We start from the raw sequence: 21,986 nt of genomic DNA, 5'->3' as shown, positions 1-21,986 counted from the left end.
TGTTGCAGGCTTGCTGGGCGTGTTGGAGACTTGCTGGGCGTGAGGGAGAAGGTGGTGGAGCCAAAAGAAGGGTTGTTTCAAGATTGGACCAGTTGGACCAAGGAGTTACCAAGGAGGTGGTTTAAGGGTGGAAGCCTTGTTGTTGTTGAAGGTAAGGGAGAGGCTGTAACCAATGGAGGCTGCACCGGTTGCTAGGGTGGCTGAAGCTGGATCAGTTGCTACTTCAAGGTTGGAAGGAGGCTGGAGCACGAGATAACTGCTTGCAAGCTGGAGCAATGGAGTTGCTGAAGTGTGTGGCTGCAGTGAGAAAACCAAAGCAATGGCTGAAGGAGGCTTTGGCAATGGGGAAGAAAGCTTGCTGGAAATGGAGGTAGAAGGGATGGCTACTTGGTCTTGCTGGAAGAGACGGGAGAGAGAGGTCTGGAGAAGAGGAGAGAGATGGAGGGAAGAGAGAGCCGTGTGATCTCTTTGGGAGAGAGGCTTTTTTTTCATACTTAGGGAAAAATGAAAAAAAGACTTAGGTTTTAATGAATGATGGATTTTTAGGAGAGGTATACGTATACTGCTTTTTGGGGATAGAGGGAGGCAGCCGTATGGTGTGGTTTTTAGAAAAAAGATGAAGGAAGAAAGGGGAAAGAAAGAAGGAAGAAAGAAGAAGAAAGAAAAGGAAAGAAAGGAAGAAGAAAAGAAGGAAAAGAAGAAAAAAGAAAGAAAAGAAAAGAAAGAAGAAAAAGGAAAGAATAAGAAATGGAGGCTGGAGGCTTGGTCGACCACCTTGGTGGGTCCCACCTCCTTTCATAAAAAAATAGGAAATAAAATAAAATAAAATGAAAGAAAATAGAGAAAAGGGAGATATATATATAAAAAAAATTATTTTAAAATGAAAATGTAGATGTAAATGAAGGAGCCATCTCAGCGTGGGTTCACTTTCCAAATTTGAAATTCATTTTGAGAATCATAGAGGTAGGATAGTCTTTTCAAGAAATTTCTGGACGAAATGAGCTATTATTGGCAATTTTTGAAACGAGCTCAGAATTTGGAGTTTCATACCCCGTTGCGAAGCAAATCTAGTTTAGAATTTGAAAATTTGAGTTTGAAAGAAATCCAAATTGTTTTTCTCCAGAAACTATTTCCAAATTTAGAATCCTGGGGGTAAAAATGTCAATTTTGAAAACCCAAGGTTTGAAATTGATTTTTGAAAGCTTTTAAAACTCAATCTGGATTGAAATTTATAAAACTGGAGTTTTGGACTTCGAAAATGAAATGAAATGAAATGTGATGAAATGTTATTAAATAATGAGAAATGATATGAAATGATGAAAAATGACATGAAATGTCATGCGAAATGCTAACCCTGAATCAAGAAATTTGGATATTAAACTTTGATTGACACTTGTACTAGTTCAAAAAGTGTTAAAATTGATAAAATTTGCAAAATGGTTCAAGAAATGGTTTTCGGGTTCTACTGGACCAGAGTGACAATGAAAATTGAGGTTTGAGCTGGATTGAACTAAAATGAACTGGATTGAGCTGAGTTCTAGGGTTTCAGAACTCAACTGGACTGACAAGACACTAACTCAACTGAGCTCCTTGAATGGATTGTCAAGAAAATCTGTCATTTTTAGAGAAATGGTACGGAATGGTCACTGGAATGAAGTGAATTACGAACCAGAGCTGGGTTTGGGCTGGAACAAAGATTAGTAACATTGAGATGAACTAAAATTAAGGCTCAAACACTAGCTCAATTGACTGAACTGGGCTCAATTTCAGCTGAATGAGCTGAAATTGGTTAAAATAGGATCCTGGACACTTGGAAATGGTTTTAAACTGAAATTGGTGCACTTGAACTTCTAATGAGCTCAAGCTAGACTCTGGGGAGCATGATTGACTGTGAATGACTGACTTAGAGACAATTGGCTTGGATTTAAGTGAGAAATGAGCTCATTCCTGGAGAAATGATCCCATTTTGGTAGGAATGGTCAGAAATGGAAGTTGTCTGTTCATTATGAGCTCAGATGAGCTTAAAATGACTGATATTCTAACTGTTCTGAACTGACCAATGAGCTTGGTTGACTCCGACTGACTAGGGGTCTGGGATGACCTAGGTGTAAAATGGTAATTTTCCTAATAAAAGGGGGGTAAAATGGTAGTTTTCTGACATAAACGTGGGGTTGGGCTCCTACACAAACCTAACAGGGTTGGCACTACCTGAGGGGGATTATCTGAGAATGGATGAGGAAAATTTGGGGTGTTTACACAAAGACCACAATTCTTCAAGTTGGGAGGACATATCAACTATCACCTTTTTAAAGATCATGTCTTATTTCCTCTGTTCTCTAAAGCAAAAAAGGGATTTGATCTTCTGTTGAAACATGGTTACCAGCCTTTCCGAGGGATGGGCAAAAACGAAGATGGCAGAGTAGAGCCGATCATTCCCACTCGACACTCGACCAATGCAGGGTTGGGGTTCATCGATCGAGGATCCAATAAAAGAACCATGTTCATCAAAGGAACAAAATGAGAAAGATAAATGCCAAAGTTTTATGCTTTCTTCCTTTTTCTTCAGTCATCTTGTAGGGACAAGTCAGTCCCAGTCTTTTGTGTCTTTTGGTCAATACTTGTAAATATTCAGTCCCTATTATCAGTTTTTCTCATCAATGAAAGAATGATATTTTCTTCATATTTTGGTGCCCCATTTATCTTATCTCTATGTCATATTCTTTGCTTTTCAATAAATTTGAGGTTTGTAGTTTCTCCTAAAAAACCCCTCTTTCATTTTCAGGACTGTTAAAACATGCCTCCCAAATCAATGAGAAGGCTCGTTCTCAATCTAAAATTTTCTCCAACTAACTTGAAGCCAGCCAGAATCCATAAGATAAAGGCAAGAGCAGAGGTTAGCAAAGTAGCAGAGCCAATTGAAGAGCCAACAAAGTTTGACTCGACCATTCAAGAATTGCTAGAGTTTGCTTGTATTCAGAAGTAGGATAAACCACCATCCTTAGTTCAAGATTCAACTGAGGATATTAATATTGGATTAGAAGATGATCCACAAATCCTCAAAATTGGTTCCAACCTGAATGGAGATGAGAAGGCAAAACTCATCCATTTTCTCAAACAACACCAAGAAGTCTTCGCATGGACTTATGAGGATATGTCAGGCTTAGATCTCAAATTGGTTGAGCATTGTCTCATGTTAAGACCAGATTCTAAGTCAATCAAGCAAAAACTAAGGAAATTGGATCCTCGAATTGATCAACAAGTCAAGGAAGGAATTCAGGATTTACTAAAAGCAGAGTTCATTCGAACCATTGATTATGCAGAATGGTTGGCGAATATTATGCCAATTCTTAAAAAGAATGGCAAAGTTCGAATCTGCATTGTTTTTAGAGATCTCAATAAGGCCACCCTGAAGGATGATTATCCACTCCCCAATATTGATTTTTTGATCGACAACATAGTAGGTCATGCCATGTTTTCCTTTATGGATGGATACTCAGGCTACAATCAGATCAAACTGGCAACTTGTAACCAGTCAAAAACCTCCTTCACTACACTCTGGGGTACTTTTTGATACACAATCATACAATTCAGACTGAAGAATGCCGGGGCAACATATCAGAGAGCGATGACCGTTATTTTTCATGACCAAATGCATAAGATCATGAATGCTTATGTGGATGACATTTTGGTCAAATCTAAAGAAGAAGATGATCATCTCGATGCTCTTGGTCAAGTCTTTGACAGACTTATTCTCTACAAGTTGAGACTCAACCCTCAAAAGTATATTTTTGGAGTGGAGTCTAGTAAGCTACTTGGCTTCATAATCAGCAAGAAAGGAATAGAGGTGGATCCTGCTAAGGCAAAAGCCATTATTGACATGCCACCTCCAACTAATCTCAAGGAACTATGCAGCCTCCAAGGACGCACTCAGTCCATTCATCGGTTTATCTCCAATTTAGCAATGAGATGCGAACCTTTCAATCACTTGCTCAGAAAATGAGTAAAATTTGATTGGGGACCAGAGTGTCAGTAGTCATTCGAGCGCATCACGAAATATCTCTTTAATCCACCTGTCCTGAAGCCACCAGAATTGGGAAAGTCACTTCTGTTATACCTTTCTGTCAATCAAAATGCCTGCGGTGGATTCCTGGCACAATACAAAGAAGGTAGTCTAATAGAGCACGCCATTTATTATGTGAGCAAAAATTTTATTGATTATAAAAAGAAATATTCTCAGATGGAGAAAATATGTCTAGCTCTGGTATGAATGTGCCAAAAATTAAAACATTATCTGTTGGCATCTGAAGTCAAGCTTCTATCAAGACTCAATCCTCTCAAGTACATTCTTGAACAACCATTTCTCAATGGACAAATTGCTAATTGACAAGTTCTTCTAATGCAATATGACTTAGAGTATGTTTCTCAAAAGTCAATCAAAGGACAAGCCATTGCAAATCAATTGGCAGATTTTTCCTTCATAGAAGAAATGAAAGCAGAAGATGATTTTTCTGATGAGCGCATCTGCAATATCCAACAATCTCTAATTTGGAATTTATTTTTTGATGGCTCTAAAAACATGGCTGGCATAGGGATTGGAATCCTACTAGTCATACCTGAGAAGGAAATGATCCCTTATTCTCTCAAACTCAACTTTCAATTCACTCATAACATGCCCGAGTATGAAGCTTTAATACAAGGCCTAAGAATTCTGCAAAATTTCAACGTTAAAAGAGTGCATGCTTTTGGTGACTCATTGCTCATCGTCAGTCAGGTCAAGGCTGAGTGGAAAGTAAAAGATCAAAAATTAATTCCCTATCAGAAAATTGCTTCAGCCCTCATCGACGACTTTGAGGAATTTCAACTTAATCATATCAAAAGGGAATACAACCAAATAGTCGATGGCTTGGCCAGCCTAGGCTCCATCATGTCTTTCAAAGGAGGCGAATCCTGCCATTTTTTTGAGGTCGGCAGACTTGATCAACTTGCCTTCATTTCAGCCATACAAGTAAACTAGGCTGAACAAGGGAAGAAACCTTGGTATCAAGACATCAAAGATTTTATTGAAACGGGTGATTTTCCACTAGAAATGCCAAAAAGGGAGAGACAAACAATCTAGCGCATGTCTACTTGATATTTCATCTTTGCCAATGTCCTTTATCATCGTGGATTCAGTTCTGAGTATGCTAGATGCTTAGATAGGGATGAATCCATGAAAATTGTCCAAGAGGCCCATGAAGGTATTTGCGGTAGCCATGTTGGTTACCAAACTCTCGTCAAGCAGATCGTTCGAGCAGGGTATTATTGGAAAACCATACAATAAGACTGCTATCACTTTGTGAAGAAGTGTGTCAAATGTTAGATGCATGCACCTTCTATTCATGCGCCAACCGTATATTTACAATTTGTTGTTTCTCCATGGCCATTCTCTATGTGGGCTTTCGATGTCGTGGACCCAATTACTCATTCTACTTCCAATGGCCACAAATATTTCCTTGTTGCCACTGAATATATTTTACCAAATGGGTTGAAGCTATCATACTGCATACAGTGGAGGGCCGCCATGTGATTTCTTTTATTCACAAAAACATTTTATGTCGCTTTGGCATACCACATGACATTATTTTAGACAATGATAGTCATTTCAAGAATGAGAGAATGAAGATTTTCTGTTTAAATATCAGGATTCATCATCATTTTCAGCCCCCTATTATCTTTAAGGGAATGGTCAGGCAGAAGCCACCAACAAGATCCTGATCCGCATTTTGGAAAGAATCGTGGAAATAGGCCGTGATTGGCACGAGAAAATCCATGATGCACTTTGGGCATACTGAACCACCATTCAGACTCTAACCAATGCTACTCCATCTAAGCTTGTTTATGGGTCTGAGGTTGTGTTACCTCCCAATGTTCAAAAGCCTGCCCTCAAATTTGCGTCACTCTTGAAATTACTGCTTGATCAATTTCAGCAACAAAGGTTGGTACAACTTGATCTGCTGGATGAAAGAAGGCTCAAGGCAGTCGAACATGCTCAGTCTTATCGTCAGAGGATAGCCCAACATTATGCTAAATCTACCATCGAGAGAAGATTTTGAGTTAATGATCTAGTCCTCAGGTCAATGACTTATCTCAAGCACCATCCACGTGGCAAATGGTCACCGAATTTGGAAGGCCCTTACGTGGTGAAGGAAGTGTTACCCCGCAATTCATATCGTCTGATAAACACAGATGGAGTGGAGTTGCCAGATCCTATCAATACCTTACATTTGAAGAAATTTTACACCTAAGATGTTGATTCTATCCTTTGTATTCTTCAAAGAGTATTCTTCAATAAACAATGATCTTTTACTTCCAACCTTCTTCTCTTCTATACTATGGCATCTTTTATGGAAGTTTATTTTACTTCAAAATTTCTATATACAAACGAAATCCAAATAAAATTCTTCATCATTAATTTTCATCAATTTCCTCTTCCACCCCATTCAGGATAAGGGGCAATCCTGAAACATTATTTTTGTTTATAACATCCCATGGTCAGACAGGATTGAAAGGTTCTTTCATCATCAATTTTCTTTATATCTTGATCGGTTTCTTTTACCCATTCAGGATAAGAGATAATCTTGAAACCATGGCCACATGAACAATACAACTTTGTTCAGATCATAAACTATCTTGGATCAAGAATGCTCATAAATTTCTCATCTTAATTGGTAATCTCCAGATTCAGTTTACAATTGTTACCGTTTTTTCTCAAATTTGATCTTAGATCGAATCCTTTTCCAAAAATCCAGTTCTTGAACTGGTTATTTTCAAAATTTTCGTTCTTAGATCGAACCATTTTCAAAAACCAATCCTCGAACTGGTCATTTTCAAAATTTTTGATCTTAGATCGAACCATTTTTGAAACCCAATCCTCGAACTGACCATTTTAAAAAAATTTGATCTTAGATCGAACCATTTTCAAGATCCAGTCCTCGCACTGGTCATTTTCAAAATTTTCGATCTTAGATCAAACCATTTTCAAGTTCCAATCCTCGCACTGGTCATTTTCAAAATTTTTGATCTTAGATTAATCCCATTTTCTAAATCCAGTCCCAGCACTGGTCATTTTTTTCGATCATGGATCAAACCACTTTCTAAACCCAGTCCCAGCACTGGTCATTTTTTCAAAATTTTTGATCCTCGATCAAATCATTTTTCAAAAACCAAATCTCAACACTAGTCATTTAAAAAAAAACTGATCTTATATCAAACCCCTTTCTCTAAAACCCAGTCCTTGCACTGGCGATTTTCAAAGATCCGATCTTCAGATGAAATACTTTTTCTAGCTTTCGAATTGGTCGAACTTCCAAATTCAACTTCGTGCTTAATGACATATTTTCAAAATCAGGCCTTCGAGTCATCAAATCTATCAATTTCAATCATTTTCTAACCTTCAGGTTATAATTTTATCAATATCAATCGTGTTCCAACCTTTGGGTTGTAATTTTTGTCGACAATGGTCCTTCAACCTTCTGGTTGAACCCATTTTCCAGTTGGCCCAGTATCTTAATCAATCATTTCGCTTGCGAAAGACCCTTTCTTATAGGGAGAGTTTGAGGGAGCTCGTTCCTCTCAGGCAACCTATTTCTTTTCTTTCGTTCACAAGAACCCTATTTTACAGCGAGAGTTTGAAGGGACTCGTTTTTTCACAAACTTTTTGCAAAACAACAATTTCTTATTTTACACAAAGAAACCCTTTCTTAAAGGGAGAGCTTCGACGGAATCTTATTTTCTTTTATGCCCCCCCCCCTTCCCAATTTTTCATTTTGGCCTCCTCGTCATAGAAGATCCTTTTTCAGTAAGAGTGTGATGGACTCACTCCTCTATGATATATTTTATGACCCATTTTTGGCCACCTTTCCATAAAAGAAGCCTAAGATTAGGAAGTTTTGATGAAAACTTAATTTCTCTTTGAAAGTTCTATTTTGCAAACACCTTGTGATCATCGCAAAAGTTTTCCTCTTGTATCTTTCTCTCTCTTCCTTCTCTTTTTCTTTTCTAACCTCTATTTTCCTCCTTTTTGAAGGGAGGAAAATAAAAGAGAGAAAAGAAGAGAGAAGAGAAAAGAAAGAAAGAGAAGAGAGAGAGGAATTCTTTTGCGAGGTCTCACTTGACCTTGATTTGAAAATATTTAGAAAATTACTCGCCTCCGTTTTGAAATATATTTGCGGAAAAATGGAGAGACGAGATTCGCTCGTCGGTACGAGGTTCGATCGTTCCTGGGGCCTTTACCAGAAGTAATCAAACCAAGGATCGAATTTATGCCTTTTTCTTTGCCTAAATATTATCTAAGAATTTATCCTACATCTAAATGCACACAGAGTCATGCTTGTGCAATGTAAGGATGTATGCTTTTTGAGAAAATATTTTGAAAATTGTCAAGTTTTCTGAGATGAACTTGATAATGGAGTGAAGAAATAATTTCTGAATGATAAAATCCAACTTAGAACTTGAGATAGATCCGAGAAAATCTAAGTCTTTGAAGTGATCAGAGTTGGAAGAATAAATCTTGATTTCTGAGAGAGAATGTTTTGAAACTGAGATAAAAGGGAAAAAGGAAGGAAATTTCAAAGTCAAAAAATGGACTTTGAACTTAAATTTAGGAGAAGAGATGGAATTGAATTTAAAAATTTGAAATCATGATGGATTTGAGAAATCCAAATGGTATTAAAAAATAGAAATGGACTTAAGAAGTTCAGATGAGATCTGAAAATGGAATTGGATTTGAAATCTAGAATTGGGAATGAAATTGGATTCTGGATCCTGAATAGAATTGGATCCAACCAAGATGGGATTAGATTCTGAACCCTAAAATGGATTTTGGATCTTAAAATGGGTTTTAGGATCTGAAATCTGAGATCCAAGATAGAGTTAGACTCTGGATCCTAAGATGAATTTTGGACCTAAAGTCTGAGATCCAATATAGAATTAGAATCTGGATCCTAAAAAATAGAGTGGATCTGGAGTCTGAGATCCAAGATGAAATTAGATTCTGAATCCTAAAATGGACTTGGATCTGAAGTCTGAGATCCAAAATAGAATTGGGTTCTGAATCTAGAATACTAAATGGGAATTGGATCCGAAATCTGGAATCCGTGATGTAATTTGGATCTAACTTTGGATTTGGAATTTCAAAATTGATTTCAGAATAAATGGATTTCAAAGTCGAATTGGGCTTGAATTTGGAGCTTGAATTTGGAATTTAGAAGATGAATCAAGAATCTCAAAGTTAAATTGAACTTTGAATTTGATTGGAAATTTTAAAGTTTTGAAATGAATTTGAATTTTCAAAGTCAAATTTGACTTTGAAATCGAATTTTTGAATCTTGAAAACGAGATAGATCTGAATTTGAATCTATAAATAAGATTTAATTCTGAGAAATGAAGAAAAGAATCACTTGGAATTTTGAAAATATGATGCAATTCTATCCTAAATGATGAATGAATTTAAAGAATTTGAAATTGGATTTTGAAAAGCTATTCCATTCTTTAAATGAATTAAAAAATGAGATTAAAGATATAATATATCCCTGACTATGGTCATTGAATATATTATATAATAACCACATTTTAAATTCAAGTGAAGAATAAAATACATTTTTGGTGCTTTTATAGAGTTTAAGATGAAATTAACCCTCAATATACCCTGACTATGGCCATTGGTATATATATTGAATTAATTTTAAATCAAACCCTGATAAAAGAGGAAAATATTTAAAGAAGATATGATGAATTTTGAAACGGATCCAGTGTGGACCCTGTGTTTATTTTATAAAAGATAAAAATCTTAGGTTTTGTTTACATCCTGACTATGACCATTGAAGCAAATCATTAACTTAGGATTAATTACCTCTTACAAAATAATGCACGTGCCATTCGTGTTTTACCATTGTGAGATTTTGGAAAATGAAGGTAAAATAATGAAAATAAGCAATTAATGATATTTACAATGCTCATACATTCTATCTAAAGCAGGAAATGTAAATATTTTTATTATATCTAATTATTATATTATGAGAATGAATTCTGAAGGGATGAAAAATATCTAATTTGAAAAAGGGAAACTTATAATTCTGCAAAACAAAATTAGCTCAAGGGGAATGGAAGATATCATATCAAAGACCTATATGCATATACATAAGTGGGATGTCTTGGTAAAGAGGAATAAGTATATACATATACTCACATTTCAATGACAAGAATGATGTTTATATAATTTCTTGTATCTATATGGGAATGAGATGAGGCTTATGTTGCAGTGGTGCTGTATATATACATAAAAGGTGTTTATGAAGTAAAGATGCAAGGTGATGTGAGAAGATGAATATGATAATCTACAAAGCACTATACAACCAATATCCGAAGGGTAAATGTGACAACCATGTGCTGTATATGACATGCAGAGATAACAGTGGATGCATAGCTATAATAAACAATGTAACTTGCAGAAAATGCAAGTATGTGGTTTAAGTAAATGTGGAAATGTATATATGCAAGACAAACCAAAACACAGTGGAAACCTTGGCATAGCATGAAACTATGGTAAGCAGTATAAACAACAGATGTGGCTCAATATAGCAGCATTATTAATATCTTCATGGTGAATCATAATGAATTCTAAGGTAAAATCTCACAAAGTGGGGATTTACCTTAGATCGGACAAGTAATTCATAAACAAAACATATTAAATTTCAGAGGAAGTGGATGGAAAAGAATCAGCCTTACGAATCCCATCTTTAACAAGACGAACACCTCCAGTGAGATTGGAAAGTTATGAGGAACATATTTGAAGATTCTCATTTACACACTGGTTTGTCAAGATTTCCTGAATATAACTGAGAATAATCATATAACATTGGCAAGAAAAGGGGCTAACAATCTCCAACAACCAATTGCTGCCACTCCAGCCATACTTTCTGCAGCAGAAAATTTCAAGGTGCTGTCAGCATATATTTTACAAGGGATTGGAGCAAATTACAGGTCGTAAGTGTTTATGATAGGGGACATACTATGTCAGATAGCAGTGAGAAGAATAACAAATTGCAAAGATGAAAAATAGAAAAGACAGGGAGCCGAAACTAAAGTCACGAAGGTTACTGCAAAGGGTTAAATAACCCAGATGTCAGAAGAAGGGAGAATGATTGAGATGACCAATGACATTAACAAAGATAAACTTAAGATGAAAATGCATCATGTTGTGCAGACAATTGATATGTGAACGTTGAGTGTTGTACTCTTGACTAACATATAACGATGTGTAAGGAAAATTCAGAGATCTACATACTATTCAATTGGGTCAAGAAAACCCTTATGAAATCAAGACATCACAGTGGTGACAAAACTGAATATCATTACAGGAATATACTAACATGAATATAAGGATGTGTATGCCATGAATCCAATTACAGATACACATATGGATATGAAACAGTGCAAAGATGGGAAAGGCTAATCACTACACATGCTTCAAGACATAACATCAATTCACTAACAGATTTGTTAAAATTGAGAGACAAAATCAACCAAGTATAAGGCACAAGGCAATACTTTACGAAATTTCTAGGAGGTATGTATAAGTTAAATTCAATTTAGGGAGCAAACTAATAAAATGAGGTATACAGGGTTGACGCAAATAACATATTGGAGTTAATGTAACACGAAGTTATGAAGCAAATCAGAACCAAATGGGTTGCAGTATTGAAAAAAATGTAACATAAAAGTCAGCGAAAACACCCAAGGAGGCAAAACCTCCAGGATATATATTTCTTATTGGAATTCGCAGTTGATACATACCTACAGCCCCTTATTCCAGCATTCTTGACAGTCGGGTCCCCAATGAATTCACACAACACTAACCATGTAGTTGTGATAATACTATAACATATACAAGCTTACCATAACTCGAAAGCATGTGGAGTACGATTCCACAGTAAAACATTTAAATTCTTTTATGTAATGAGGAAACACCTGTTTTACAAGCATAAGGAAAAGAGTTTCTAACAGTTAATAGCGATGCCCATCAAGTGTTGCTATGAATTTATCTCTGGAAAATGAAATTAACTGATGCCCCATCTCAGAATCTGTAACGCATAGTGAATGTGCAGAGTGGCTGCTGTTGATTTCAGCAATAGCTCCATCCCAAGCCATATCTGATTCATCTGAATGATCTAGCCAAAAATACAAAAATAAAACAAATAATGGCCATAACCAACCACAGGAAAACAACCAAATGTACCAGACATCTCAAAGTAATGGTGAAATTCCTCTTGAACCAAAGGCATATATCAAATTCATTCAATTTCCACTCCTCAACTATTGAATCTATGGATTGGTCATATTCGAACTCAAAAGCTAAATGCAGTCTTAATTCCATCAATGATGAATCTGAATCCTATTGATAAGACCTTATGCATAAGCTATAGAAGATAAGAGGTTGTGAAACAAGATTAAGTGTAAACCCATTCCTGCATTTAAGAAAAGGAACTTTTGGTCAACTTTCATTATTTGATATGAAGTGGAAATAATTAGCTAGAAGAAATGGAACAGATACTATTGCAGGAATAGAACAAGAAAAATCAAATTCATAGCTATATATATATATATATATTTTTGTAGCATTTGCTCGTAATAATTCATCATTCATCATAGATTGAGGTTGGCTCTGTATCGCTGATGAAGCCAACTCCTCAGCTGAAGTCAAGTGGGAACCGATTATTCTCTTCACAGATTGAGAATGGCTCTGCATCACTATAATCTTTAATATGCCATAACACCTGCAACCCTGCAACTCGAAAAGACATATCAGCAATGGTCTTGAAATAAAAAATTACACAATATTAAATATAAATTCCCGAAGGGAGGTGGAGGCATTGGAAAAGTCAGAGGCAAAACTTACTCTCCCGCAATCTGAGCTTTCAAAGATACACTGAAATGATCAATATACTGTAAAATCTGTATAGAAGTCTGGGTACGCACCGTTATCTTCCCTTTTACATCAGTAAAACCTTGTTTAAAACTCTGATCCCGAAGTAAAGCACTCGATTCTTCTTGAATGATGGCGAATTACCCATTTCCCAAATACGCAAACTAAAGAATTACTAATGGTTGATATGCAGGGATTATCAAATATCATCACCAACAGACTTACAAAAGGCATAATATGCTTAACAATCAGAAAAGGAAATGTTGGGCGTAGTATATAGGGTTCATTATAGCCATTCCGGGTATGACTCTTCAAACAATAATCCAGATTAGTCTCACCACTTAAGGTAAAAAAAAAATAGCAAAGTCTATTTTAAACATATGAAATAGGACACACTAATGCAGATGAGGTAAATGAGCAAAAGATACTAATCAGTTACTACAGCCTAAATACAAATGAACCCATATCAGCATGTAAAGATATGAATGAGGATATGGGGAATTAACACAAGGTGAGGTGGGGAATATTGAAATGCTCGTTCAGGGCACTGAAACTATCGGCATTTGAACTGAAACTACGAGGCAAATTTTTGGACATATTGCCAGCAATCTTGCTGGACCAAGAAAGGCCTGATTCCAGTGTGTGGATGTATCAAGAGGCTGGTACCCACGGATGCTGAAATGGCTCCACAGATGCTACACAACCTTCGTTGTAGCCATGTTTCCCCGATTACCAGGGACGACATGGGTGACAAAAGAGATGACATATGCTGGAAGCAATGAATGGATATCGAAAGATCGAATAATAAAAAAAAAATGAAATCAACAGAGCACTTAGATCAGGATGATAACCAAAACAGTAAGTGTTCAATGAAATCAAATACAATAAAATGCTATCAACAAAAAGATTAAAAAGGTAACTAAAAAAAATAGGGAATAAAGGGGAATGCGATGAATGAAGTCCCAGAAGAATCATCAATTATAAAATAAGGAGTTTAATGTGAATCGGGAACACAAGCTCACTATGAATTTCAGGCCATCGGAATCAAAGCAAAATTTTAAAAATCAACGAAACAGTAATCTGAATACCAATAGGTGATTGAATACAAAATCCATTACTAAAAGGAAAACTGGAAATCAGATGCAAGAAAAAAGCAGAGATAATAAAAGAAATCAAAATAAAACCGGGCTTAAATGGAAACTCAGATAAACTCTAAGAGATCTCTGAATCCAGCTAGCACAAACAAATATTTATGTAAACTGGAGAAAACTCAAGATGATTTATAAAATCAAATAGGAGATGTCAGAATGGGTGTATTCCTTTTATTTTTGCACATGGATGGTTGATGTTGATGTTGCACAGGCAAACCAACATCACCGGTGGTGCGTAGATGGGCCAAAATAGGAAAAACAAAAGAGGAAATCAGAAATCAAAGAAGGAAGAGAGAATACTTACTATGATTGGATTCAGAAAGGGGGGTCTTCTTGATCTTCTTGGTGAGCTTCGTCACTTGATTTTTGCAAGGTGCTTGAAAGAAGGGGGAGAGACCCAAAAAGAGGAGTTCCTCTTTCTCCACCGTGGAAATGCTCTCCTTCTGGAAAAGAAGATGGGTGTGATTTCTTCAGTTGGGGATGAAAACGCGGTGAAGGTCGATGATTCGTGGCGGATGGGGTGAAGAAGGTATGGCCGAAGAAGGAAGAAGGAAGAGATGGGGAGGTGAAAACGATCTGAAGGAAAGAGGAAGGGGGAAAGGGCTGAAGATGAAGGAAGGTGCGGGGGTGAGAGGCGGTGGCTTTTGGGTTTTCTCATTGTGCCCCTCTTAAGGAGGGGGGCGAAGGTTCGGGAAGGGAAATGAGTTGTTGAAGATGGATGGAGGAGAGAAGGAAAGGTCGTTGCCGATGGACGATGATGGGGAAAGAGGAGATGTGCGGGAAGTAGTAGAGGAATTCCATGGCTTCTGGAGGGTTCGGGCCAGAGGGGAGATCACCCTGTAACCCTCTTTTACGAAGTGTTTTTTTTTTAATGAAACCCTAAAAAAATGAGTTCAAAGGGGGCCCCTTTTTTTTCAAGTTTTTGCAAAGAGGGGGCTCCCTAACAAATTTTTGCAAAAAAGTATTCTCAAAACCCGATTTTTCAAAAGGGTGTTTTTAAAAGGCCATTTTTGTGTTATTTTTTTTCCTATTTTCTTATTTTTTATGTTTTTCTTGAAATTATATATATTTTTTTGTATTTTTTGAAGACAGAATTCTAAAAACTAAGGGATTTGACTACTTTTTACAAAATTTCAAAATATTTACAAAGAAGAGTTTTTTTTTGAAAAGTCAGGGTTATTTTGGGGAAATTTCTTCAGAAGAATGGGTTTGGACCCAGGTTTTGAGAAAATATTCGAGCTTTAAACCTCGAATTGAGGAATATAACGCGACGGATCCAAACGGATACCAGGCAAAGTGTCTGAGCTTTTCAAAAGTTATTTTGATAATTTTGAGAACTTAATTTAAAATTGGACAACGAAGCTTAGATTTGGATCTTTTATCTGGATTCGGATCCGGATCCGAAATTGAGTTAGATATATAAAATGAATTTAATTTCAGAAAAAATTTGAGAAATAAACTAGAATTTGGATTTAAAAGTGACTCAATTGCTCAGAAAATGAATTTAGGGGCAAGAAGGGAATATTTAAAAGATTTTGAAAAATTTGGGGTGTTCACAGATGCCCCTCTTTGCTACTAAGCCGGCAAAAAGTCGAGCTTAGTGGCAAAGATAACACTCCAAATTTTGAAAAAAATGCCCCAGTCAGCAGATTTAAACTGGGTGTGGAAGAATTATTTTGAAAAGACAAGATTTTTAGGCTTAAAACCTTATCCTAAATGGCTTGGGGGAGACAAAATCCTCGAAAATGATATGACTGAATAATAGAAATGAGGAAATCGTGATGGGACTTTGAGGATCCCGAAATGATAAGAGATAAGAATTTTGATCAAGTCTCGTGGGTGAGACAAGATCAGCTTTTCAGAATGATTCAGGTTTAGCCCTTAACCTTGATGGGACAAAGATATCTCAAGATAACCTGAATGGGGGAAGGAATATAGGAGGACCTTGATGGGACATTTTTTGGAAGATGCTGCATGAGACGAAGCTCAAGCATGATCCTTTCTAGATGGATATACAAAGCCTAAATTCCTTGATGGGAAGAACCATGATGGGACGGAAAGAAAACACCTCGTCAAAACGAGGGAAACTCGTTGGAACGAGACTCAGGTTTAACCCAAACCTGAAAAAGGAAGATACCTCGAGGGGCGAGGTTCAGGCTTAACCCTTAGCCTGAAGGGGATAACCAAATGGAATCCTCGAACGAAGAAACCATGATGGGACCTTCGGAGTTTGGACGAACAAATCTGAAAGGGGTTTGCGAAAGGAGGACAATGGGGGTTCTCTAAAGCTTTGAAAAAGGGGTGATCTTGGGTGTCTCATGGCTGAGACTGAAATAGATTTTGAATTTAATGACCTCTCACGGAAAATACAGGTTTTGACCCTTAACCTGAGTGGGAACAACCATACGGATTTCTCGAAACCGTGATGGGATAGGAGAGATACTTCAACTGAATGGGGTAACTCTTCTAGAAGATATAAACAACGCTAGGTTGCACAAAAATGGATATTGAATATTTATTTCATTCTTTAGAATATCTAGAAAATTTTGCCAATAAGATAAATTTATAGTTGACTTCAACGCTTGAAAATGTGCACGTGTGTGCAAAAGATATTCCCTCTTTTACCTAGAGTATTTCCTCCAACGAGGTTAACTCCTCGGTTTTAAGAGTCAAACTCAAAATTTTTAGCTCTAATGATTTTCTTCAAGGAAGCTATCAATTTCGTTGATATGAGAAGAGAAGAAATATTCTCAATTTCATAAAAGCAAGTAGTGAAAAGATATTGATAAAAGATATTTTGCATAAGAAAAGATGATTTCTGGCAATTTTGGCAGTTTGATATCTGGGTGTTTTCCCATGATGATCTTCTTACACTTTTTTTGAGTCATTGGGCTTTTCAGGCTTTTACATCATCCTTCATTTTGGAGATGTCCTGACTTTTCTCTCTTTTTCAGGGAAGGGTATGTCACAAACTCCTTTATCTTGGAGATGTTTCGATCATTCTTTTATCTCAGAGATTATATTGATGATATTGGCTCAAATGGTCTTTAGATGATAGCAGAAATCAAATATCTTTTAAGGTTTGTCGGTAGATCCATCACACTCGCCTTCATCTTGATGGTGATCTGAACTTTCCTTGGAAGGATCCATCACAAGCTCCTTCATCTCGGAGATGATCCAAATCTTCTTTGGCCCCGGGGGTCTAGCTCGCCTATTCGTCTTCATGTTGACGACAATTGAGAGATCCCTTTTGCGGATATTTGATTGTAGCTTGAAAATGAATGGAAGAGACATGGATTGAGTGAATTCTTTTTATAGCTCAAGATATTTCCATAGTTTGATTGCCAGAAAGCAGTCTTTAAACATGCGCCATAGCCATGATCAATATCAATTCGCTTCTGGCTTTTCAATATCATTGAATATTTCTTTCGTTAATCATACCGAGGATATTTCTTTCATCCCTTTGGTTGATCGACAGGAAAAGATTTGAATTTTACCTCTTTTCGCAAAAAGTTTCACCTTTTTTGAAAGAATACTAGAGGTAATTTGAGGTAATTCTTTTGTGCAATAAGAATATTGGAATCAACAAATATTTTTAGCAAATTGGCAAAACTTTCATGAATTCTGTGTGAAATAATTATTCAATATAGATTTTGATGAGACCTTGAGTTGAATCTATGATTTTGGACATTCTGACCAGTAAACTGGGACCTTTCATTTAACGACTAGCGAAGGAGCTGGAACCTTTCATTTAAGGACCAGTGAAAACTGAGACCTTCCATTTAATGACCAGTGTAGTAGCTGAAACCTTTTATTTAACGACCAGTGAAAACTGGGATCTTTCATTTAATGACCAACGAAGTAGCTGGGACATTTCATTTAGCGACCAGCGAAGTAGCTGGGACATTTCATTTAACGACCAGCAAAGTAGCTGGAACATTTCATTTAACGACCAGCGAAGTAGCTGGGACATTTCATTTAACGACCATCGAAGTAGCTGAGACATTTCATTTAACGACCAGCGAAGGAGCTGGAACATTTCATTTAACGACCAGCGAAGGAGCTGGAACATTTCATTTAACGACCAACGAAGTAGCTGGGACATTTCATTTAACGACCAACGAAGTGACATTTCATTTAACGACCATCGAAGGAGCTGAAACATTTCATTTAACGACCAGTGAAGTAGCTGGGACATTTCATTTAACGACCAATGAAGTAGCTGGAACATTTCATTTAACGACCAATGAAGTAGCTGGGACATTTCATTTAACGACCAACGAAGTAGCTGGGACATTTCATTTAGCGACCAGCGAAGTAGCTGGAACATTTCATTTAACGACCAGTGAAGTAGCTGGGACATTTCATTTAACGACCAGCGAAGTAGCTGGGACATTTCCTTTAACGACCAACAAAGGAGCTGGAACATTTCATTTAACGACCAACGAAGTAGCTGGGACATTTCATTTAACAACCAGCGAAGTAGCTGGGACATTTCATTTAACGACCAGCGAAGTAGCTGGGACATTTCATTTAACGACCAACGAAGTAGCTGGGACAGTTCATTTAACGACCTTTGATTTAATGATTTGATCTAAGATTGAGACTTTCTGAGGGATAAACAGCACGAGGACTGAGTTTTGTGATTGAACTTGATCTTTAGACTTTGAAGATTTTGAGAAGTAAGCCTGTGCAAGGACTGGGTTTTTCAACTGAGAGTCGAGAAGGAGACTGGCATTTTTAAGATATTTAGAGATTGGAGCAGAAATGATTGCCAGGATTTCATGATTATCCCTTATCCTGAAGGGGAAAAATAGAATAGACATTTGATGAGAATTTATATATATATATATATATATATATATATAATGATTCAGGTTTATCCCTTGACCTGAAAGGGAAATAGAAAATTTTGTGAAGAGATAACCTGAGACTTGAATTCAGAAGGGAAATGACAAGATTTAGAATTTATGATCTATGATTTAAATGGACCAGGTATGCGGTCCGAATTTTCAGGATTAACCCCTTATCCTGAACAGGGAGAAAGAAAGAATAATATTTGATTTAAAGATTTGATAAAAATGGAGAAGATTTGAGGAAATTGATTTATTTTGTAAAAAGAATTCTCACAAGCAGCATTGTTGCTCCTATGAGTGATCTCAGGATTATCCCTTATCCTGAGTGGGAAGAAGAATACCTCGAATGTTGAGGTTCAGGTTTATCCCTTAACCTGACAGGGGAGGAAGAATAAGATCTAAAAAAGTGGAGAAAAATAAATTTATGAAAATTTTGTTTTTGAAAAGAATTCTCAAAGATAGCATTGTTGCTTCTGTGAGGGGTTTCAGGATTATCCCTTATCCTGAATGGGAAAAAGAATAGAATTTAAGGAGATTTAATTAATAAAAATTGATATAAATTTAGAAAATCAATAAAGGTTGACGAAACTTGTATTTACAAAAGAATCCTCATAGGTAGCATTATTGTTCCTACGAGGGGTCTCATGATTTTCCCTTATTCTGAATGGGAACACCTTGGACAACGAGGGTCGGGTTTATCCCTTAACCTGAGCGGGAAGAAGAATACCTCGAATGTCGAGGTTCAGGTTTATCCCTTAACTTGACAGGGGAGGAAGAATAAGATCTAAAAAAGTGGAGAAAAATAAATTTATGAAAATTTTGTTTTTGAAAAGAATTCTCACAGATAGCATTGTTGCTTCTGTGAGGGGTTTCAGGATTATCCCTTATCCTGAATGGGAAAAAGAATAGAATTTAAGGAGATTTAATGAAGAGAAATTGATATAAATTTAGAAAATCAATAAAGGTTGACGAAACTTGTATTTACAAAAGAATCCTCATAGGTAGTGTTATTGCTCCTATGAGGGGTCTCAGGATTTTCCTTTATCCTGAATGGGAACACCTCAGACAACGAGGGTCAGATTTATCCCTTAACCTGAGCAAGAAGCACCTCGGACAATGAGGGTCAGATTTATCCCTTAACCTGATGGGGAAATAGAAGATTTGGTGAGGAGATCACCTGAGACTAGAATTTAGAAGGGATACAACAAGATTTAGAATTTATGATCTATGATTTAGGTGGACCAGGTATGCGGTCCAATTTTCAGGATTAACCCCTTATCCTGAATGGGAAAATAGAAGGAATAAAATTTGAGAAGACAGAAGGATATAGAATTTTGATGAAAAAAAATGGAGAGAATTTGAGGAAATTGATTTATTTTGTAAAAAGAATTCTCACGAGTAGCATTGTTGCTCTTATAAGTGATCTCAGAATTATCCCTTATCCTGAATGGAAAAAAGAATAGAATTTTAAAGAGAAATTGATATAAATTTAGAAATCAATAAAGATCGATAAAACTTATATTTGCAAAAAGAATTCTCATAGGTAGCATTGTTTCCCCTACGAGAGGTCTCAGGATTATCCCTTATCCTGAATGGGAGCACCTCGGACAACGAGGGTCAGGTTTATCCCTTAACCTGAAAGGGTAAAAAGAATAGAATTTTTGGGGGAAATTAAAAGAGAAATTTGATAAACATTTACAAAGTCGAGAAGAATTGAAAACTTGTCTTTACAAAAGAATCCTCATAGGTAGCGTTATTGCTCCTACGAGGGGTTTCAGGATTATCCCTTATCCTGAATGGGAACACCTTGGACAACGAGGGTCAGGTTTATCCCTTAACCTGAGCAGAAACACCTCAGACAACGAGGGTCAGGTTTATCCCTTAACCTGAAAGGGCAAACAAGATTTAGAAAATACCTCATGGGAAAGAGGCATCAGGTTTATCCCTTAACCTGAAAGGGAAAAAGGATTTGATAAAATTTAATAGAATTGAGGAAAATTTATTAAAACTTGATAAAATTGATGTAAACTTGATAAAAAAATAAAACTGAATGAAACTGATAAAGAAATCAAAATTAACTGAAGATTTATAAGATTTGAGAAAAAGGAGTTTTTCTGATCCTGCCTGCATATGGGATCTTGAAAGGAAAAATGTTTATTTAAAAGATAAGTGAGAAATCATTTTTGGGAAGAAAATCTACTGCAAGAAGAATGATCAGCGCGGGACCTGATCCTTTAAAAAGGGAAATCATCATGAGGTTTGATTTTGAAGATAGTGGTTCGAAACCAATTTTTGAAAAAAAGAAAACCAACACGAGGGATAATTTTGAAGACAAATGGTTTTCAAAACCTAATTTGGAAAAGGAAAATCAACATGTTAGTTTATTTAAAAAGGATTAGATCAAAATATTTGAACTTTTGAAGACTTTTGCAGAAATTTTTGAGATTTTATGATTTTGAAAATCCTCATAGGTAATATCATTTCTCTCATGATGGAAGAAAACGAATTTTGAAAATAGATGACAAGGATTTAAAATTTTGAAAAATAGCAGGCAAGATCAAAAGATTTGAATAAATTAGGAGAAGAAAAAGGAAAAATACCCCTGGGTTCTTGAAAACAAAGAGGAAAATTTGAATAATATATACCAAGGGTTTTGGAAAATATAAGAAATAAAATATCACACAATCACAAATATACAAACAAGGATGCGCAAACAGCACTCCCTAAAGCTGACTCTATATGCAATATTTGAAATGGCTGATAGGACCTTAATCCTAACTCTATGGTTCAGATCATCTGATTTCAATCAAGGTATGCCGATATACTCAAGCCGAAGCTCGAAGTACATGGCATAAATATATTCCTCCGGTTCTAAGGTAATGGCTTCCCAACATCCTTGAGCACCTACCGATATACCTCGGACTATGGCCCTTAGGTACGTGGTAGGGGGGCGCGAACCCAAATAAGTGGTCCAGTTGTGAGGCTCTCTCCCGAACTATGGTTCAGTGAGACAGCCCA

This window comes from Nuphar pumila, chromosome 1, assembly GCF_984573655.1.
Source record: "Nuphar pumila chromosome 1, dmNupPumi1.hap1.1, whole genome shotgun sequence".
Lineage (NCBI taxonomy): Eukaryota > Viridiplantae > Streptophyta > Magnoliopsida > Nymphaeales > Nymphaeaceae > Nuphar > Nuphar pumila.
Note: the sequence above shows the minus strand (reverse complement) of the source record.